The sequence below is a fragment of the Eleginops maclovinus genome, chromosome 23 (genome assembly GCF_036324505.1).
Source record: "Eleginops maclovinus isolate JMC-PN-2008 ecotype Puerto Natales chromosome 23, JC_Emac_rtc_rv5, whole genome shotgun sequence".
NCBI lineage: Eukaryota > Metazoa > Chordata > Actinopteri > Perciformes > Eleginopidae > Eleginops > Eleginops maclovinus.
The window spans coordinates 2,733,588-2,756,733 of record NC_086371.1 but is presented as its reverse complement, the minus strand read 5'-3'; positions in this window follow the sequence as shown (position 1 = coordinate 2,756,733).

Genomic DNA, 23,146 nt, shown 5'->3' with positions numbered 1-23,146 from the left:
CAAGCACAGCACAGGTTAAATTCTGTTCATTTAAATGTGAAATTGCGATAAAACCACCGATGGATATGAGCGATAAATAAGCTTGTTCTCGGTATAACCTCGAAATAATGTTATTAGACTTTTTTTAAACAGGGATTCTCTTGAGTGCTTTATCTGCTTCCCACTGAATTATATCCCCATTACAAACCCCTGCTAAACCCCCCATATTGTATTGTAAAATGAGACCAGATGGGGGTAAACCTCCTGCGGTGGATCCTGAATATGAGGGTGAAAGACTTGTTATTCGCGCTGTGTCTACCTCTTAAGTCTCCCTCCTTGATCGGCCCTTGCTGCCTCTGAGATATTTCTACAGGAAGAGGAAGTGACAACAACGTCAAAGGCCTCCGAGCAGAGTGACACCCTGACACCCCCTTGTAAAACATTTTTTTTAAAAACCCTCCCCACCTGAATCCACAGAGGGTTTACATTCAGTTGCTGGATCGTTAGCCGCGGGTATTAGCCGTCTTGCCTCGGACTTGCATCATCGCCTCTCAAAGTTTGACGCTCCGTCTTCTCCCATCTCTCTCTCTCTCTCTCTCTGGCATGTAGATTATTCTCATCAGCTTCCCCTCGACATCCTTTAGAAGACAACACAAAGGGAAGATGGGTAGTGGGAGTGTGAAGAAAGGAGTGTGTTTTCACTCAGGTGCAAGGTGACCCCCGCTGAAGATGCAATCATATATGACGCCGTCACAGAGCTCCTTGACCCAAAATGATTCAAACAGAGACAATTGTGGGTGAATTACCCGAGAGCCTGGGAGAAAAAAGTTGTTTCTGTTAAGTGTCTGTGTTGGTAACATGAAAAACAACATCATTTACTGCGGGATGATGCATTCAAGGTCACACAGAGATTCATGTATATCTTTATTCCCTCGATGCCTCATCACATGTAAACACACCAGCACCATGGGGATAATCTACCTCCTAATGACCAGGAAATCTGCTTTAGTTTATCCTCAATCAGACCTGAACCAGACACTGAACGCACCTTTTATAAACGCCTTTCATACAGACGAGTATTTCTCCAACAGTCATGATATAAGAAGTTATCATTCCCCTGCACACAGAGGGAAAGCAAAGAGGTGTATTTGTTTCGATAGATTTCATCACAACATCCCACCTAGCCTCCAGATGTTGCTCACACACCTTTTTGAAGCGAATAGGAACATTGTGGAGACCAACAAATGCTGCTGAGTTGATTTAAAATGAGCCGAAAGCGTACAAGGATTATTTCCTGAGCTTCTCTTGTCAGACTTCTTTTTCATTTACAGATATTTTTGGTGCCTTTATTGTAGATGCAGTGTTGGGAGGTGGAGATAGAGGAGATGACATTGCCTGAAAGGTTCCTATTACGGCTCATAACGAATCCTGCATACGTTTCAATAATTCATGGCATTTATTCTTGCGTTTTCCAAGTGCTCGAAACACTTTTCATTATAGATGACATACAGTATATCAGACACTGTAACACATCAATACTGTGGACCAAAACCACAGGAGAAATGTGGGATGACCCAAGGACCCAGAGGCATGTTGACTGCAGTGGCGGGATTGTCCCAGCGCACTAGCCTACTGTAACTTCTACAGGTGCACCATAGAGAGCAACCTGACCAGTAGTTGCACCACCCTCAGCTACAGAGGGGGAGGGGGGTGAAAACTGCACAGCACACCACCAGGACGGATCTGCCATCCATGGAGGACCTGTACTCAGTGCGGCTCAGGAAGAAATCCAACAGGATTATCAAAGACCCCCCCCACCCCCAGCAACAAACTGTTCTGTCTGCTGCCGTCTGACAGGCGGTACCGCAGCATCAGGACCAAAACCACCAGACTCAGACAGATTCATCCCACAGGCAAGGCTGCTAACCGCCTGAGCTCTGTGAAGTGCCTCCACAACCCAAACTCTGTACTATTGATTTAATTACAAACAGTATTTAACTGTCCTTCACTGTACTGTATTGAATCTGAAGTCTTACATTCTGTTGTTGTATATTTAATTCTACTACATGTACACAGCATCCTGCATATACTTGATCACTTTCATCATGCCATGCATCATTGAGCTTATTGTGTTTATATTCTATTCACTTTTCATTTTGCAATACTTTTTAGTTGGGTTTTATTATTATTTGGTCTTGTGTCCTTTTATGATAGGTTGCACTGTTGGAGGAGCTCGGGACCAAGGTTTTCCCTGCCATAACTGGACAGTAGTGACTGTGCACATGGTAATAAAAACCCTGGAACAGACGCCCCCTTTTCTCTGGAGATCCCTGAAACAATTGTGATAATTACTTTAAGAGTTAATTTTTGCAGATCAATTTTCATGCAATAAACCAAACCTAGAGCAAATATTTCCACACATATATTCATTCATTATCTGCCTGTAGTTCATTTTTCTGGATATAAAATACAAATATTGTTCAAGGTGTCTCACTTGGCCATTTTCCTCCTGCTCCTGTACATGGAGGCCGATCGAGCATCCTTCAGTGTAACTGTAACTGAACAGGACTGGATCACACAGCAGCTCTTGTTTACACTCTCACACACACACACACACACACACACACACACACACACACACACAGGCATGATTCACAGGTGTGTATTGTGTCAGTGTGATTCCTGAACATCGTTGCAGAGGGAGAACAGAGGGTGAGATAAAGGCTGCCTTTGATTCGCCCGACAGTCGTGACTCCGCGGCTTTGGGTCGCGTGTCTGCGGGGAAAACTGTGACTCCTCTTTTAATATCGTTTCTAAAAGAAATCACTCGCAGCTCAGAGCAGCAGAGCAACAGAGGTTAAATATATTTCAACTTTTAGAAAATGAAGAGTGTTGCTCCTGGAAAGCGAGGAGCACGGCTTTGATTGACAGGAGAGCGACGGAGAAGACATCGAGGCGGGTTCGTACCGGCAACCTCTCCACCTCCTGTCAGTCAGCCGCTGCGGAGCCTTTACAATATCCCTGTTATTTCACGCTGTGTGATTATTCACTGCGCTGTAAGAGACAGGTATAATATCAGGTCTTTGCACTGCAATCTTCTGCGTTAGTACAACCAACAACTGTCCGTGCTAACAGCTGACAGGTGTGTGAATATATACAGAATTAACAGGACATTTTGATTTATTCAACATTTACATTTCAAATAATGGAGTGGTGGCCAATACCATAGCTGTCACCATCCAAATGTAATTTTTCAGCCTTAATATTTCAACTTTTTTATCCAAAATATGTTTGTCTATCGCTTGAAATACAGATTTTATTTCCCCAAAATATTACTTTTAAATACTGCAATTAATTCTCAAATTATTAAGAATTTTTCATCTAAATATTATAACGTGATATTTTTTTCCCCAGATATACTGCTACTTATTCCCCCACAATTTTACCACCTTTTACATTTAATTACAACATTTTTTCCCCAAAATGTTCCAACTTTTTTATCCCAATATCTATAATATTTTTCACCCTTCCAAAAGTCTAGTTTCCTCTTTTATTTTGAAAGTCTCTCCACATGTGTTGTTTTACTTCCTGTCTCTGTCATTTCCCCGCCTTTTTCCTATCTCACCTGTGTTCCATTATCTGATTAGTCCCTCGTGAATTTAGTCTGTTAACTTCCTCTCATTCAGATGTCAGCTTGTCTGTGATGGCAGCTGTTATCCTGACACTAAAGCTAACGCACAGATAGTGTTGTCTCTTCTCGACCTCCTTTACGATCCACTTTTACAACCTCTCAACTAAAGAACATCTTCGTAACAATAAGCCAGTCTAATGTCTGCCGACGAATGAACAAATTGGCTGAACAAAGACGTGTTGTGTTGTGTTTTTCAGTAGTTCTTTGTAGCTGTGATTTCCCCCACTCACACCCATGTCTTCATATTAACCCGGCGCGATCTTATTAATGTGAAAACAAAACAAACACAGCATGAGACGAGATGAAAGTCAGATTGCTTCGCTTCTCTTTTCGGCTGAGGAGAAATCAGTTTTCTTACTCTTGAGGTGAATCACTTTCCTCCTCGTGGCCTTACAGGATGGAGTAAAGAACGTCGGACAGAAAGAAAAACAAGCATGAACACACAAAGCGTAACCCACGGCGGCGAGAAGGATCACAGACAAAACATCCAAACCAAACACCACGGGCTTGTTCTGTATTGGAGAACTTCTTCAAAGATGGAGGATAAAAAATGGATGTTAAACTGCGGCTTTCAAGTGGAGTCTGTACGAAAGAGAAACACATGGAGGTGTTTGAAGTTCATTTTTTTTACGTCTTTGAGTTCGCCGAGAAGAACCAAACATTAAATCAACTTTGAACTGCTAAATTGTTCTAAGCAACATGGCCGCGGGAAACGTTCTGCATTTGATAAACAGCGGAGATGTTAAATTCATGTCTGGTTTTACTTTGAAAGGGAAAACGGCATCAAAGGCAAAAAGGCAGAGCATCCCTCTGCAGTAGGGAAACTAATGTAGAAGAATGTCTCTCTAAGCGCTTCGCTTTATAATAATTCAGAGCCAAGACAGTTTGCATCTGCAGCCCGAGCCGCCCCCCCCTCGAGCCAAAAGAGATTTCCATAAAGTGGTTCTGCTCCGGGTTTACCGGGGTGACAGATGGGCGCTGAGAGCTGCCGAGGACTCGCAGTCGGACCGGTTTCATCTCTGCTTGTTCTGTCATGTTCGTGGTAATAAGTCAAACTGATAGAGGGGAAAGATGGTGGCAAACAATTCAAGGAACAACTCCTTTATTTTCTCAATTGTTTTTAAACACTGCAATTAATTCTCAAATGATTACAATGTTTGAATCAAAATGTTAAAACATGTCGTCTTTTCTTTCTCCAGAAAAACTGTTATTATTCCTCCACATCTTACCACCTTTTCCTTTTAATTACTACAATTCTCAAATGACTACAACTTTTTAATCAAAATATTATAACAGGTCTTAGTTTCTCCTGCTAATTATTCATCATTTATTTCCCAAACGTTTCAACTTTTTTTTATCGATATCTATAATATTTTTCACACTTTTCCCAAAAGTCTAGTTTCTTATTTTATTTTCAAAGTGTCCAAAACACCATCACACCCCCTCAGATGTTTCCAACGCATCTACAGTGTTCACTTCAACAGCTTTAAAGGTGTCTTTTGTTTCTTAGATCTGTGGTTATGATTGTTCTATATTATTGCATAATTACCTGATACGAGTGATCATCCACCAGGTGAAAATCCACTCAAAGACTGTAGTTATTAACCCTTTGAGAAACTCGCCTTCTCAGCCGACCCTATCTAACATTTAACAATCAGATCTAAGGGTCAGGGTCCCACAACTTAGTAAGGGTAGACTGAATCACTTTAGGCAGCCTCTCTGTTCATCCCATTATAACTTTATATTTAGATTCAAGTTCAAGCATGATGATAAGATGTTTTAGTGTGTAATATATATGTATATATTGTTCAATTAAACAGCATCTATAGTATTGGATAGTTAAGTAGTACAAGTTTTTGTCCACCACTTCAAATTAAAAGCTGCTTCACCAAAGGAAAATCCACTCAAAGACTGTAGTTATTAACCCTTTGAGAAACGGTCCTCCTCTGCAGTCAACCTTATCTAAAGTTTTCACCATTCATTTGGACATACAGGGACTCACAACTTAATACAATTCAAGTACAAGCAGGTTTTTTATTCCCCTCACAGTGTGGTGTTAAATGACTCCTAAAAACCTGGTAATGACTCAGCTTATGCAGTTCCCCCGTCTCAAAGTCAACAGTGTTTTTGATGACGATAGTGTTTGTATCCACCTAATGAATGTAAATTAGCTCTCTCCTCTGTGTTTCTGGGATCTACCAACTCATGAAAATAATATCTCGCAACGTCTCGGAAACCAAAGATTAGAAGAGGCTAAAAAGCTGCGTTGAACTTCAGAGATGGAAATAATTGTTCCTGACTGTAAGCTATTTCCTTTTCCTTTCTTTAGCTCCACCAACTCCTGCAAAAAAAGCTGCTAGATGTTTCACTTTCTTCAGCAGCAAGTCTTTAACTGTGTTTGATTCAAGCTTCCTTTATATATAAGTTAGGCCCTGCAACCTTAGGCGAGATCACATAAACTGCAGAATCATCTTACGGTCTTTGTGAGTCTTTCTTCTGGAGTTTCTTTTTTAAAAAGCAGCAGCTATTCCTAGTGAAAGTCTTCTCCAGTTACCCCTCCAACCCTGCTGAGACCGTTTTGGCCGGTGTTCAGAGCGGCGGCGGCAGATAGCGAGTGAGGCTGACGCTCGGAAACCCCACGAGGTCACGGCGGCCAAACTCAGCCCGAGCCGAGACGGAGGCTGAGGAGACGCAGAAGTCGACTGACTGGCTGCCTAAAAAGGGTCTAATCTCATAAGAAGTCTGCTGCCTGCTGGCTGGGGAATGCCGGGACGCCAAATACAACTTTAAAAGCTTTTTTCTTTTGCACTCTACATCCCTTTATCACGGACAGGCCATGTGCTACAGGCTGAAAGGAGAACGCAGAAAAACCCCAGTGGAATCCTGAGAGGGATAGGAAAAGCATGTGTGCTGCATGTTTCATTTCTCTCAGCATTTCAGTCAAATAAAAACAACACTAAATATTTCATGTTATGAATTTCCTTCGAAATAATGCAGCTTTTGTTTTTACATGCTTTTCCCCCCACCGTTGTTAATATTAAAGGGGGGCCGCGGCACCAGTGTCTAAATGGATGCATTGTGAGGGCTGAGGGTCTGTGGAACCGTAATTCTCTGGCAGCGTCACGGAAACATTAAGGAATGACACTGACCTGGTTTCCCTGGGCATCTGAATGGAAATGTATTTTCTCAGGCGTAGTGGATCAGGCAAAACAAGAATAGTGATCTTTGAACTCAAAATGTAATTGTAGTTTGTAGAGTAAAAGCAATCTCCAGGAGTTAGCTATAAAGGAACTACAGCACGGTCACATGACTTCCCGCCACCACCGCTAAGCTAAAGGAGGCTAATGTTGGGCTATAAAGGAACTACAGCACGGTCACATGACTTCACGTCACCACCGCTAAGCTAAAGGCGGCTAATGTTGGGCTATAAAGGAACTACAGCACGGTCACATGACTTCACGTCTCCACCGCTAAGCTAAAGGCGGCTAATGTTGGGTTATAAAGGAACTACAGCACGGTCACATGACTTCACGTCACCACCGCTAAGCTAAAGGCGGCTAATGTTGGGCTGTAAAGGGACTACAGCACGGTCACATGACTTCACGTCTCCACCGCTAAGCTAAAGGCGGCTAATGTTGGGCTATAAAGGAACTACAGCACGGTCACATGACTTCACGTCACCACCGCTAAGCTAAAGGCGGCTAATGTTGGGCTATAAAGGAACTACAGCACGGCCACATGACTTCATTATTCAGTTATGATTGGTAAGAGGTCAAAATGGAACTCTTAATGTGTAGATTACAATTTCAATTGAAGATTAATGAGAAAACTGCAATTCAAATAAAGGCAAAAGGCACTTTTCTGTTGAATATTAAGCCCTTGTATAGTAACTAATATGTAAGCTCTGCACTACCTGGACCTGAAAGTAAATGTCATTACACCCTCATTAACTCCGAGCTCGTTCAGGCTGCCCGCTGCTCTGTTTTTCGCGGCTGCTTCCTGTCCTGTCTCTCCGACCTCTCTGATTGGACGGCCTTGCTTTGAAGCTTCTCCAATTAAATCCATTGTCCTGGCTGGCGAGGGCACTCCCCCCCCTGTAGGTTAATTATGTCATTACCCGCTTGTTGGTGGGATTGTTTGATGAAATATGTGTGCAATAAAAATACATGGCCAAAGGCGATATTAAAATGAGGCCCGGAGCTCAGAGAGAGAGAGGGAGAGAGAGAGAGAGAAAGAGAGAGAGAGAGATCCGATCAGCTCCTCTCGGCTGTCAGCTTCATCATTCACATCACGAGGTAAATGTTGGCGCTCATACAGCCGGGCAGGAACAGAAATAAGATGCTCCGAGGGACTGGAGGGGACCGCTCGTTCATCCCAAAATGTTATTTCTATGCAAATGAAAGAGGCAGGAATTAGAGGAGGGGACGGTGGAGACGGTCTCGTAGGTTGCCATAGGGACGGATATCTCATAACGTCACAATCAGGTCGGGCAAGTAGGGAGGAGCGAGGGCAGGAGGGGAGAAGAGAGGGCAGGAGGGGAGGAGAGAGGGCAGGTGGAGAGGAGCAAGGGCAGGAGGGGAGGAGAGAGGGCAGGTGGAGAGGAGCAAGGGCAGGAGGGGAGGAGAGAGGGCAGGTGGAGAGGAGCGAGGGCAGGTGGAGAGGAGCGAGGGCAGGTGGAGAGGAGCAAGGACAGGTGGAGAGGAGCGAGGGCAGGAGGGGAGGAGAGAGGGCAGGAGAGAGGGCAGGAGGGGAGGAGAGAGGGCAGGTGGAGAGGAGCGAGGGCAGGAGGGGAGGAGCGAGGGCAGGAGGGGAGGAGAGAGGGCAGGTGGAGAGGAGCGAGGGCAGGAGGGGAGGGGAGAGGGCAGGTGGAGAGGAGCGAGGGCAGGTGGAGAGGAGCGAGGGCAGGAGGGAGGAGAGAGGGCAGGTGGAAAGGAGCGAGGGCAGGTGGAGAGGAGCGAGGGCAGGTGGAGAGGAGCGAGGGCAGGTGGAGAGGAGCAAGGGCAGGAGGGAGGAGAGAGGGCAGGTGGAGAGGACCGAGGGCAGGTGGAGAGGAGCGAGGGCAGGTGGAGAGGAGCGAGGGCAGGAGGGGAAGAGAGAGGGCAGGTGGAGAGGAGCGAGGGCAGGTGGAGAGGAGCGAGGGCAGGAGGGGAGGAGAGAGGGCAGGAGGGGAGGAGAGAGGGCAGGTGGAGAGGAGCGAGGGCAGGTGGAGAGGAGCGAGGGCAGGAGGGGAGGAGAGAGGGCAGGAGGGGAGGAGAGAGGGCAGGTGGAGAGGAGCGAGGGCAGGTGGAGAGGAGCGAGGGCAGGAGGGGAGGAGAGAGGGCAGGTGGAGAGGAGCGAGGGCAGGAGGGGAGGAGCGAGGGCAGGTGGAGAGGAGCGAGGGCAGGAGGGGAGGAGAGAGGGCAGGAGGGGAGGAGAGAGGGCAGGAAGGGAGGAGCGAGGGCAGGAGGGGAGGAGAGAGGGCAGGTGGAGAGGAGCGAGGGCAGGAGGGGAGGAGCGAGGGCAGGAGGGGAGGAGAGAGGGCAGGTGGAAAGGAGCGAGGGCAGGAGGGGAGGAGAGAGGGCAGGAGGGGAGGAGAGAGGGCAGGTGGAGAGGAGCGAGGGCAGGAGGAGAGGAGTGACGGCAGGTGGAGAGGAGCGCGGGCAGGAGGGGAAAAGAGGGCAGGAGGGGAGGAGAGAGGGCAGGTGGAGAGGAGCGAGGGCAGGTGGAGAGGAGCGAGGGCAGGAGGGGAAGAGAGGGCAGGAGGGGAGGAGCAAGGGCAGGAGGGGAGGAGAGAGGGCAGGTGGAGAGGAGCGAGGGCAGGTGGAGAGGAGCGAGGGCAGGAGGGAGGAGAGAGGGCAGGAGGGGAGGAGAGAGGGCAGGAGTGGAGGAGCAAGGGCAGGTGGAGAGGAGCGAGGGCAGGTGGAGAGGAGCAAGGGCAGGAGGGAGGAGAGAGGGCAGGTGGAGAGGACCGAGGGCAGGTGGAGAGGAGCGAGGGCAGGTGGAGAGGAGCGAGGGCAGGAGGGGAGGAGAGAGGGCAGGTGGAGAGGAGCGAGGGCAGGTGGAGAGGAGCGAGGGCAGGAGGGGAGGAGAGAGGGCAGGAGGGGAGGAGAGAGGGCAGGTGGAGAGGAGCGAGGGCAGGTGGAGAGGAGCGAGGGCAGGAGGGGAGGAGAGAGGGCAGGAGGGGAGGAGAGAGGGCAGGTGGAGAGGAGCGAGGGCAGGTGGAGAGGAGCGAGGGCAGGAGGGGAGGAGAGAGGGCAGGTGGAGAGGAGCGAGGGCAGGAGGGGAGGAGCGAGGGCAGGTGGAGAGGAGCGAGGGCAGGAGGGGAGGAGAGAGGGCAGGAGGGGAGGAGAGAGGGCAGGAAGGGAGGAGCGAGGGCAGGAGGGGAGGAGCGAGGGCAGGTGGAGAGGAGCGAGGGCAGGAGGGGAGGAGCGAGGGCAGGAGGGGAGGAGAGAGGGCAGGTGGAAAGGAGCGAGGGCAGGAGGGGAGGAGAGAGGGCAGGAGGGGAGGAGAGAGGGCAGGTGGAGAGGAGCGAGGGCAGGAGGAGAGGAGTGAGGGCAGGTGGAGAGGAGCGCGGGCAGGAGGGGAAAAGAGGGCAGGAGGGGAGGAGAGAGGGCAGGTGGAGAGGAGCGAGGGCAGGTGGAGAGGAGCGAGGGCAGGAGGGGAAGAGAGGGCAGGAGGGGAGGAGCAAGGGCAGGAGGGGAGGAGAGAGGGCAGGTGGAGAGGAGCGAGGGCAGGTGGAGAGGAGCGAGGGCAGGAGGGAGGAGAGAGGGCAGGAGGGGAGGAGAGAGGGCAGGAGTGGAGGAGCAAGGGCAGGTGGAGAGGAGCGAGGGCAAGAGGGGAGGAGAGAGGGCAGGAGGGGAGGAGAGAGGGCAGGAGGAGAAATGGGGAGGTTTTAAAGGAAGTCACACAGGTGGGAGTACTCAGATCTTGTACTTGAGTAAAGTAGAAGTACTCAGATCTTGTTCTTGAGTAATGTAGAAGTACTCAGATATTGTACTTGAGTAAAGTAGAAGTACTCAGATCTTGTACTTGAGTAAAGTAGAAGTACTCAGATCTTGTACTTGAGTAAAGTAGAAGTACTCAGATCTTGTACTTGAGTAAAGTAGAAGTACTCAGATCTTGTACTTGAGTAAAAGTAGAAGTACTCAGATCTTGTTCTTGAGTAAAGTAGAAGTACTCAGATCTTGTACTTGAGTAAAAGTAGAAGTACTCAGATCTTGTTCTTGAGTAAAGTAGAAGTACTCAGATCTTGTTCTTGAGTAAAGTAGAAGTACTCAGGTCTTGTACTTGAGTAAAAGCAGAAGTACTCAGATCTTGTACTTGAGTAAAAGTAGAAGTACTCAGGTCTTGTACTTGAGTAAAAGTAGAAGTACTCAGATCTTGTACTTAAGTAAAGTAGAAGTACCAGAGTGTAGGAATACTCTGTCACAGTAAAAGTATTCTAAATGTTCCTCCAGTGAAAGTAGAAAGTACTCTCCTCTAAATGTACTTAAAGTAGCGACAGTAAAAGTAGTCATTGTCTGATTGGTCCATTTCAGAATAATATCTCTGATATGTTTTATAATGATTGATCATTAAAGTGTTCTCAGAGCTGGTAAAGGTGCAGCTAGTTTGAATGGCTTTGTATACTGCAGGGTAGCTGCTGGATTTACTGCAGGTGAACTACAGTCTGATTTAAGGGAGATTATATTTACCATCATTAATCCTAATCTGCCTAGCAACTAAAGGGATTAAATACATGTAGTGGAGTAAAAGTACAAAGTAGCATAACATGGAAATACTCCAGCAAAGTACAAGTACCTCAAAAGTTTACTACGTTATTTTACACCACTGGAAAGTAATACTCACTGTGGGGAATTGTGAAAAGAAAATAAGTAAAACATCATGAAGTGAAACGTTTGTGAGGCTATAGTGATCTCAAGATACAACATTTAATTGAATGACATTCTCGTATCAAACTGCCTTAATATGCCAGGGAACTCTATGTTATCCCATTTGTATTTGCAAATATGTCAGTAGAAGAACAGAAGTAAAGTCAGGAGACCGTGACAAATCAAAAGTCCTAATTGTGTTTTTAAATAAACGTCCCTAACCTACATGACGTAACAACCCTTTTTTAAGCCAAACTTCTGCCATATTTAACATATTTAACTTGCTCAGTGGTGTTTAGTTATTGTTTGGTTTCAATGCAAAACATAAGTGTCAAAAACAGAACCTGAAAAATTGTGTTTTTATTTAGATTGCCTTTTCTATTATAGGCTAATGGGAACTTCGTTTTTTGGTTCAACAATTTGTGAACAAAAGCAACCAATAGTTGAGGTCAAACTCCTGCGTGATTTCTGAATACAACATGAAGATTACTATGGATATTTGTAGATTGAATACTCTTGAATCACATTCTCATACAACACGACTGCACAGTCCGTGATGTGTTTAGGGGTTTGAATTTTGTCCAACAGATATTTCGCTTTGGATGGCGTGTTCAAGAACTGCAGGACTGACACCAAGAAGAGTGCTGTTCGTTTCCAAAGTGAAATCTAAAGTCAAAGGTGCCTCTTTAAAAGCGACGTTGGTTAATGAGTTAACACACTTTATTTTGAGCCAAACCTTGTTTTTCTGACCCAAACCAAGTAATTGTGTGGCTTTTCACAACCCGAACCACATGTTTAAAAACCAGAAAATGTGTTTCACCCCAAACTTATTTCAGAAGGCACTTTAGTTTTAGACCTTTGGAAACTTCATTTAAAACTCATTACTAATTAAAAGACTGCGGTGTGTTGTTTTTTCTGTCTCGTCTTAAAATGTTACATCAATTCTGACCGTTGAGTTGAATGTGAAACTCTTAACTAACGGATCCTCCCTTCATGAAGGTTTTAATATCATGTTCTTTGACAAGGATGTTTATTAAGCCTACCCTGTAATGTCCTCAGTAAATAAAACACCTGTCATTTAAACATAATACAGTTAAACTGCAGCGCAACCTCCAAAAAGATCATTCAATTAACCCCTCACCTACTATACCTCATTATCCACTCGATTAAGAACACGTTTTCAAAGCTTAGACAAAAAAGGGCTTCAGATTATCTTTTAAAATACTCCCATTTTATTTTCACACGGGTCGTCCGGATCTTCTCTACATTCCCTTTCAATTATATAAAGTCAAATAAAGTGGCATACTCAGGAAGAGCTCAAGTACTTCAGCAAATGTACTTTTTGCCACTGATTATTGGCCTAAAACTGCATATACATTTAATATCAGGTAACTCACTTTTGTTTTCACACGGGTCGTTTTTGTTTTAAGGAGGCTGTATGAAAGAATGGAATGGACAAACATCCAATTCCCAGTCCAATACTCATGTCTGTGTGAAGGCAATCATGCTCAAAACATTCCTCAGTGAATTACATGAGATAACCGTGTCCTCCAGACTGCCCTTCACTCTTTTTATGGTGCCATTGTTTTATCATTGTTATTGCAGATCAGATCCTGCTGCTGCCCTCGGAGCCTCCATCTATGGCGCTGCTGCACCGTGTTTTCTCGTTTACTCCTCACCTCTTCACCCTCATCATCCTCAGCCTCGTCATCCTGCCGGTGACATCAGCACATTCGCCGAGTATCTCTGCGAAACCGTTTGAACGCGGCTATTAAAATCATGAAACATTAACGGTGCTGAGAGCAATTACGTCTCTCCATAGCCAGAGGGCTCCGTTCATTTATTATGCATCTGTTGCTCCTCCAATCCCCCCCCTCTTCCCCACCACCTCCTCCACGTCCGGCTTTCAAACTGCGGGGCAGGTTAGAGAGTGTTGCCGGCTGAGATCTTGCCACTATTAAGAGAATTAAATCCAGCTAAGAGGGCCTCTCAGAGAGAACATAAATTCTCCATTATCTCCCCTTCTTGGTGGCCTCTCCTCCCGCAGCTGCAGGAGCCGCTTTTTACTGCCGTGTTCTCGTTTAGCCTCAGAAGTTGTCTGCTGGAGACTCTCTAAAGCCCCCGCCGGATGGAAACAAGAGCGGTTCAACGTGCCCCGCAGTCTCTTTTCTTCTCTTAATGTTTTGTTTGTGACACACACGTTAAAAAAAGCATTAACATAGAGGCCTGCTGTGACTGCGGAGGCCAATGCAGCTGCAGGAAGCGATGCGCCGACAGATAGCACGGCTTTCTACTTCATATTTCCTCTATTTTTATCATTCTCCAACAGAAGGCTGTATATATTTTATATGGGGTCTGTGTACAGAGGAAGTTCTGACTGTATGGAAACACTCTGAAACCCATATGTGCCATAAATGAATTAAATACACCTTAATAATGCATTATGTTGTAGGCCTATCACCACAACACTTAACCTTCAGTGTATTCTTCAGTGTGTGAGGTCAAGCGTTGACATCTTAATTACTGAATGCATTTTACATCACATGCTGAGTCTGAAGGGATGCAAATTGAACTGTTTTGCATACACCATAGAGGGGTGGAGTAAAGCTTCCTGAAACCAGAAGAAGAGTTAGCATTTAAGCAGTTTACTCGTCTTAAACCCAATGGTTTTCTGACTGTGTTTTGGTTGGTTTGGTCTGAAATAAGGTCAGTGTTATAGTTTGTTTTCCCACATTAAATACATCAGTGAATACCCCACTCAGGTAGCTAAATTAGCATAAAACGTTGGTTGCTAACAATTTAGTCCACCTTTCGCTTAGCGGCGTCATATGTGTGTTTGCTGCATATCTTATTTTCCCAGAAATACCAAATGTTTTTTAACAATAGAGCCTTTGCTATGCTAACTTCCTGGCCAACAAACAAAGAAACATGATGATTGCCCCGCTCTATTGAGCAGTCTGTACTGATTAGCTGCTGCAATCGATAGAGTTGCTAGCTAGCTTGCTAACAGCGGCAATCATTGCTTCCTGTTGGGGCACGGGTAAAATAAAAATCAAATAAATGCAAATGTATCTGATTCCTGAATCTGTCACAGCCTCTTCAGTCCTGCAGGCCTCTCAGAAAAACAATGGAGTCATCAGCAAGGTTATTTATCGCTCCTTTGTAATCATTTAATCACAGCATGAAGCCGTAAAACATCATCAATAAACATCAGGTAATCAGTGATTGACTTTATTGGACACAAGTCAAAGATGTAATACAAAGTGCTTTAACACAAGGGATCAAAAGCAGATGAAACATTAACTCTAAACTGAGGAAATCCTTCGGGAAAATGCTGTTTGGTCCTGTTTATGCTTCACTCAAGAACATGGAAGGAACACATTGTGCACGTTTGAGTTATTGCCTGTGCATGGTACGTCTTAGCCCAGGATCGGACCTCTACATGTGTTCAGGTGGCGAATGCATAACTCTTCATATTGTTTTCCTGCACATGCCTCCATGTCATGTATTAGATAAGCAGAAATATGCTAAGAGAAGTCCTTATTTATGAACAATGACCTCACCATGAGTTATTAAGAGCCACTGAAGCACAGGAGCCTTTCAGGTATCATAATCACTTACGCATTATCACTGCTAAGACATCATTATGCATTATTCAGACTGGTACGTTATTGATGGGCAGGTATATATCTATATATACACACAGTACGAAGATAGAAGTTCTTGGACATCGTGAAAATGAGATTAGAAAATAAATGACACTTTTATTGGAAGCATGTTTATGTTTTACTTAAACAAGAAATGTGTTTTAATTAAGATTTGGGAGCAGATCAGATCCTTATCTTGAGTAAAAGTACAAAAACTACACAGTAAAAATACTCCATTACAAGTAAAAGTACTGCATTGAGAATGGTACTTGATGTTGTATAATCGGGATAATGTTCTAATGCAACAAAAAAATGACACTGATGAAAAATGCATTTAAGTTTTAAAAGGAAAAACTGGAAATATTCAAATTTAAAAGACATTTAAAGTGTTTATACACCAAATAATACACACATTTTCTGTCATTATTATCATTCCTGTCCGACAGTTTACTCATTATTTATGTTCATAGTCCAACTGTATACACACTGCCCCGCCAACACAAAGGTCACAAGTCTGTGGGGGCAGTGCTGTGATCTGGGGTTGCTGCAGTTGGTCTGCTCTAGGTTCAGCAACGTGCCCAAAGAATGAGGTCAGCTGACTCCCTGAATATACTGAAAGACCAGGTTATTCCATCCATGGATTTCTTCTTCCCTGATGGCACGGGCATGTTCCAAGAGGACAATGCCAGGATCCATCGGGCTCAAACTGTGAAAGAGTGGTTCAGGGAGCATGAGACACCATTTCCACTCATGGATTGGCCCCCACAGAGTCCAGACCTGAACCCGATTGAGAATCTTTGGGATGTGCTGGAGGAGACTTTGCACACACACCTGAAACTTGAGCGTATACTGGACTTCTTAAATATATCAAAACAAGCCCAATTACTTACAACCAGCTTGCAATAGACCCTTCACTTTTCCTCTTATTAGAAACAATCAGAGGCTTCAGTTTTAAGGAATGAGCTGCCAACTATCTGGCTGAACTATGTCAACATTTAATATCAGGTAATTCACTGCACCTAATATTGACATTTGGGATATCTAACTTTAATATATTTTCAGTTATATTTGAGCTAGTTCAGATTTCCACAGACGTCTATATAACCGTAGTAAGAGCGAAAAAATCGACCCCGTCCGGCTCAGCGTGAGTCAGTGGAACAACACCGTGATGCTCCGGAGGTTTCAGGCCTGCTGAGAAAGCGAGTGTTTTGTACTTCCTGGAACCGATAATTGATTCATTACCTCGCTTTAACCCCCACACCCCCCTTAAACTCTGACGCCATCCTCCCTTCCTCCTCCCCCTTCCTCCCCTATTCCTGTGCAGCTCTAATGTGAAATGGGAGCAGATGAAGGGATCCTGCAGACGGAGCGCGGCGGTTTAAGGCGATTATGTTCGAAGTGAATTTCTTTTCTGGTTCTCTCCTCACCTCTGTCATCAGTCGGAGGAGGAGGAGGAGGAGGATGAGGAGTTGTGGGGGGGGGGGGGGTGGTTTGAGGTTACTGGAAACACGAAGGGGCACAATGCTGATGATTAAGGATCAGCTGATTAGGCACTTGCTGTGTAATCTTAAATAAAAAACAGGGATATGAAATCACTTGCTTTACAGCCGTGGAAGTGATTTCCCTCACAATGGGGGCTACCTTCCTGCTAATCAGCTTTGTGCCACAAAAAAAGCCACCGAATATATTTGGCCCTTTGTGCCGCCGTGATAATGTGAGCGAGGCGAAGCTCAGGATCCTTTGAATGCAACCCTCCCCCTATCTCCCCCTCTGTTAACGACTCCTCCAGCTCTGCAGCGGAGGAAACTCCTGCTTTTAATTTGTCCAGGGGTTATTTGACTGTGAGGTGTACCATAGAGGATTGATCGACTCAAATCAAGACTATTGACTCTCGCAGTGCCAAAACACATTCATTCACCCCCGCTGCTGACTCCTTCCTTCCCCTGCCAGCCGCCGACACTAACTGACACATCAGGAGGAGGAAGAGGAGGAGGAAGTGGAGGTCAGGGTGCTTCGATGCTTCTCCTCGATGTGAGCTGCAGCAGCAGAAATCTAAGCGCAGACAATTAATGAGCTACTGGGCAGTTCGGAGGATCTACACTGCAGACGAGAGGCCAACTCCTTACTGTCCTGCTGCACAGTTTCCCTTATTCAGAGTTTATTTAGGCCTGTGGCAGGGGCCCAGATCCCCGAGTTTACGCAGTGGAGACGCTGAGGAAGTGAACATCATGCATGGGTTTTAAAAAGCGCTCATTAAAAGCACTTTCAGGGCTGCAGTACAGATCAGCTGGTAGAGCAGGCGGCCCAGAGCTTGGTACCAATGTGAAGGACGCGGATTTGAGACCCGCCTTGGACCATTTGCAGCACGTCATCCTCTCTGTCTCACTTTATCAAGACTGTCACTTCAATAAAGGCAGGTTGCCCTAATGATCTTTAAATCAAACCAAAAATATACTTAAACATTTTGTTGAGCAGGATCATCTCCACAAACGTGGGCTATAAAGGAACTACAGCACGGTCACGTGACTTCACGTCTCCACCGCTAAGCTAAAGGCGGCTAATGTTGGGCTATAAAGGAACTACAGCACGGTCACATGACTTCACGTCTCCACCGCTAAGCTAAAGGAGGCTAATGTTGGGCTATAAAGGAACTACAGCACGGTCACATGACTTCATGTCTCCACCGCTAAGCTAGAGGAGGCTAATGTTGGGCTATAAAGGAACTACAGCATGGTCACATGACTTCACGTCTCCACCGCTAAGCTAAAGGAGGCTAATGTTGGGCTATAAAGGAACTACAGCACGGTCACGTGACTTCACGTCTCCACCGCTAAGCTAAAGGAGGCTAATGTTGGGCTATAAAGGAACTACAGCACGGTCACGTGACTTCACGTCTCCACCGCTAAGCTAAAGGAGGCTAATATTGGGGCTATAAAGGAACTACAGCACGGCCACATGACTTCACGTCTCCACCGCTAAGCTAAAGGAGGCTAATGTTGGGCTATAAAGGAACTACAGCACGGTCACATGACTTCACGTCTCCACTGCTAAGCTAATGGGGGCTAATGTTGGGCTATAAAGGAACTACAGCACGGTCACATGACTTCACGTCTCCACCGCCAAGCTAAAGGAGGCTAATGTTGGGCTATAAAGGAACTACAGCACGGTCACATGACTTCACGTCACCACCGCTAAGCTAATCTCTTTGAGAGGACAACACATTTAGATTAATTGAACAAAGAACAAACAGAGAGATTGAGGATCAGGTATTCTTAACTATTTAAATCAGACTAAATAAATGAAAACATCCAGCGACACGGACGCTGACACAGATGGTGCATAAACTCTCCCACCATGCATCTGTTCTTTATAAACTTTACCGCCGCCGCTGAGCAGAGCAGAGGAGCAACGAGACTTCCAGAACTTCATTTATAGTTTTTACTAAGTCTACAAAGTTAACAAGGATAACGTTTTTATTTTCAATGCAAGATCTAGAGCCTCAGTGAAATTGCTAATCATTAATATGTAACCAAAGTGTGTCTTCATAGGAAAATGACTAACACACCTTTGATGGACGGACAATTTGAAGTCTATAAAAGGTAGGTTGGATTGGTAGATAGGTATCAGGAAGGGACTTTGGCATGTAGGTACTTTATTGATCTACTGTGACATGTTTCTATGCTTTAAACCAATTTAACATACTCTGGAAAGGGACAACCCTAAGAAATACAACAAGGCCACTTTAAGAGACACATGATGGTATAAAAAGACACCTATAAACAGGATTTTCTTTCAGCGACTGCATTTAAATGCCTCAAATGACAGTGTTAAGAGCATTGGAGGCACATTTTAAATTACCCTAAATCAGAAGACAAGTCTCTGAGGGTTTTACCAGGAATACACCCTCTATCTTTACAGTTAATTCACTTTCATTAAAGCAGCTCTCCTCCCAGGAGAAATAATCAGATGTGGGTCGTTTTCACCTGCAGGGCGAACCTTAGAGTAATATCTCTGATGAAAATAAAATGATAACCCTGCGTCTGGTTTTGTGTCTTGTTTAACGTCCAGCTGCCAGTATGTGTTTCCGTAAAGTTCTCCAACGCTGCAGGAATACGTCTTTCTGCTTGCTCATTAGGACATTGGCACACAAGAAGCCCTTGGGCCTCTGGGTAATGAAGGACCCCACGGACTTGTGGGTAATTGGGCAAGCTGGAGTGGAGTACAGGTGAACGTGTGAGAGTTCTGGTTGGCCAATCAGCTGGCCGCCTCCGCTTTAGCCAAGTGAGCAGCGGGCGGGCGGGGGCGTCGAGGGACTGAAAAAGTATGCTTGAGGAAAGTTTCTGAAAGCAGTGCTGCCCAACTGCTGCAAATAAAAAAAAGCATCCATACCTGCCCTGTTTACTGTTCTGTGTCTCCTCGTGTTGCACTAACAGGAAGCAGGGAATTCTTACAGATTGTTGTTTTGTGAGAGACTGACAGTGCTGCCGCTTTGGTCGACAGCCAGTTTTCTGATGTTGTTGTGGAAAAAGCCGTCGCTGGCTAGCACCGCGGTTTGTTTAGCCTCAGGGGAACAGGGCCGGGGGTGAATCCAACCAGGGACTGAATACTCAACTAAGGCAGGAGTTGTCTCAAGAAATTGCCGCTGAGGTCCCAACTCGCTGACAAACTGGCCTCCCCACGGTGACAGCTTAATCATAGCTGTGCAGAAACTGTCCGACACTCGGGTCGCTTCACTCACCGATCCCGGGGAGGTGGGAGAGAGAGAGTCGCAGCATTCTGGGAGTTTGTTGTGATTTGTCATCCGGCCGCTGCCAGTGTTTGGAGAGCTCGCTCTAATGACCGCGCCGGCCCACCGTTTGAGCCGGGGATCCATCACTCTCTTTTCTTTGTGGCTCATTGGCTCCCGGCCCCCCCCCCACCCCCCTCTGTCCAGGACAAACTCCCCCGCCGGCACCACTCCCGCCGAAAGGAGCAAATAAACGTGACAGCAGGCTTACAGGAGGCCAGGCCGCCCAGGAGGAAGCGCTGACGGTAACGGACAACACGGAGCCTCGGGGGCCGTTTGTCTCCTTGTGACACCTGCAGCTGCAGCACGGTGACGGGTTGATGTCCCACTTAGCTCCCACCCACCCCTGGCACCCCGTCACACTGATGCACTGAGACCTGAGGCTGTGCAGGTTAACCATATGATGCACTGAGTCTGTTTGCACTTAGGGGGCAAAATCACGATTTAGGGTGACAGGGAATGTTTTATAAACTCCAGCATAACCAGAGGCAAGAGTCTGAATACCGATCGGAGCCTACATGTCATGTTCTCGGGCTGAAGAAAGCCTATTATTTGACATTTAAATACACAAAAAGCCAGCTTTATTTAATACTAGCGTTCACTGTAGTCCTCGGGTGCAAAATGTCCGCAGCGGTGTCAGGAAAACCTCTCTCCTTTTGCACGCTCTGTCGGTGTGCGCTTTATTCTGGGTCACGATTCTTCATGCACCAAACATGTTGATGAATAAATTGTTTACAAGAGGCACAACAAGCTCTCTCCTCTTCATGTTATCTCTTCAAATTTCAGTGCACCACATGTAAGTGTAAAATGAAAAACACAAAAGTGGAATTTTCCTAAATTATTCCTGAAATAGGTATTATGCAACATTTCAATATTTTTTTTCTAATGCGCTGCAGCAACACTGAAGAGGAAGCAGTGCCTGTTAAAAGAGAGATGAAAGAGTCACTTAGACCACAGAGTGCTTCAAAATTGTTATCTCAATATTCATAATTATCAAGCTATTCTCAGTGCTTCAGAAATGGAAAGTAACCGAATTGAGGAGCAGCAACTGAGACTGTATTCCAAAGCTGTCACTTACAGAGGTAGGAAGTAACTTTACTCAAGTACTGTACTTAAATACAATTTTGAGGTACTTTACTTGAGTATTTCCATGTAATGCTACTCTACCCTACTTCTACCTTATAATGGGTTTATAATTAGGTTGTAAACACTTTTTTAATCAATAAGAACCATTTATAAACCACTTCTAGCATCATAACACAGGCTCACTATTTGGCAAGATCACTAAGCCTTATATTGACTTCCTAGCTTCCTCCGTCTTCTTCATCAGCCAGCATCCTGGGTGTCTGTTGTTCACTGAGTTGAAGATGATGGCTGATGAAGAAACGGAAGTTAGCTAAGTAGCCAAGATAAGGCTTAGCACTACAGATACATGTGGGCTCACTATTTGGCAAGCAACCGGTCACAGTTGCCCTGTTTATCTCTTGACTTATGAAAGCTTATGAATGATTTATAAAGTGTTCACATCCTAATTAACAAAGGAATTACAAATCCTTTATAAGGGAAGTCTTATTGTAGAGTGGTAAAATTTCTAAAAAAGTAACTAGTGGACGAAGTCTTTGAATCACAAAAGAGTGATTTAACAAAACGTCCATAGGAGCTGCGTTTGTCTACAACGCTAAAAAGCTACTTGATGCAACAATACTGTCTAGAAATGTCACATTTAAATGAAATTATAGACACACATAAAGGCCTTCTTCTGCACTTTGAGGACTTTTGCTCGAGAACACTTTGAGGACATTTTGCTGATATTACTTTTGTACTTTTACTCAAGTAAGATTGTTGCAGGATTTGTACTTAACTTAATACATAAGGAAGTATTTTGACAATATTGTATTCATACTTTTACTCAACTAAAGCTTCTTAATTAATACTTGGTCCACCTCTGCACACTCGTTAATCTGAGCGCAAACATCTTCTCCTTCCTGTGTACCAATGCCAGAGTTGTGGGCTCGAGTCACATGACTTGGACTTGAGTCAGACTCGAGTCATGAATTTGATGACTTTAGACTTGACAAAATGTAAAAAGACTTGCACTTGGACTTTAACATCAGTGACTCGCATTTGGACTTGGACTTGCCCCTTTTGACTCCAAAAGACTTGCTACTTTCCCCAAACCCAAAGATTAAAAAGTATGTTGACATGGACTGCGCTATCTCTCTTTGCACCTGTGTGCATCTGTGTGCGTAACGTGTGTGTGTGTGTGTGTGTGTGTGTGTGTGTGGCATGACATCCAATCAAATTAGATCCACGTTGTTTTGATTGGACAGCATCCCACCAATCAAAGTACTGGACAACCAATGAGGAGAACAGACTATAAGGCGCCAAGTAGGCAAAAATGAAACCACTGGTAGTTTCATTTGGATTTAAAAACTTTGAGGTGGTCAACAAAAAAAGATCTGCAGTCTACGAAACTTGCGGGACGAAGATAACAGACGCGACAACTTCCAACTTCCAACTTCGTTCGACATTTGAAGTTGCGCAAAGAACGGTAGTTTTGAATGAAAGCTCACACTAGCTTATTGGCTAATTGCTAGCTAGCTACATATCAATGAGACTGTAAACGTCACCTTGGCTTACGGACACGCTAAACGGTATCTCCTGTGGGTTCAGTAATGGATGGTTCACTATGTTGCACTTTGAGCCCCCTTTCTGGGTCGTCTTGGATGAAATAGAAATGTTGACGATTGGTCCAGTCTCCAGCTTTTGGCTAATTTGGAATCACCCCCTGCTTCAGAATGGTTGGCAACAGGCATTCATAAAACAACCCTAAACATTTGTTTTCAAAGATGAGCAACTCACCGAGTGCTAAGTCCCTACCTAGACACAGCCGAGGGACAAAACACCCTTTTCTTCTGGGCACTGAACATGAAGTCTCTTCCTTCACTCTTCCGAGTGGCCACCAGAGTCTTGGCAGTGCCTGCCTCTAGTGCTCCAGTGGAGCGCATTTCCAGCCATGGTGGCATCATACTACGTCCCCATCGTGCACAAATGACTGACAGACTTTTGGCCAATTTGATCTTTTGCAAATGCAATGCCGCATAGCGCCCTGACAAAGAAAAGCACAACTCTGTTCATTGTCATGTTCATGAGACTTCACATCTAGTCCCCTTCCAGACACACACACACACAC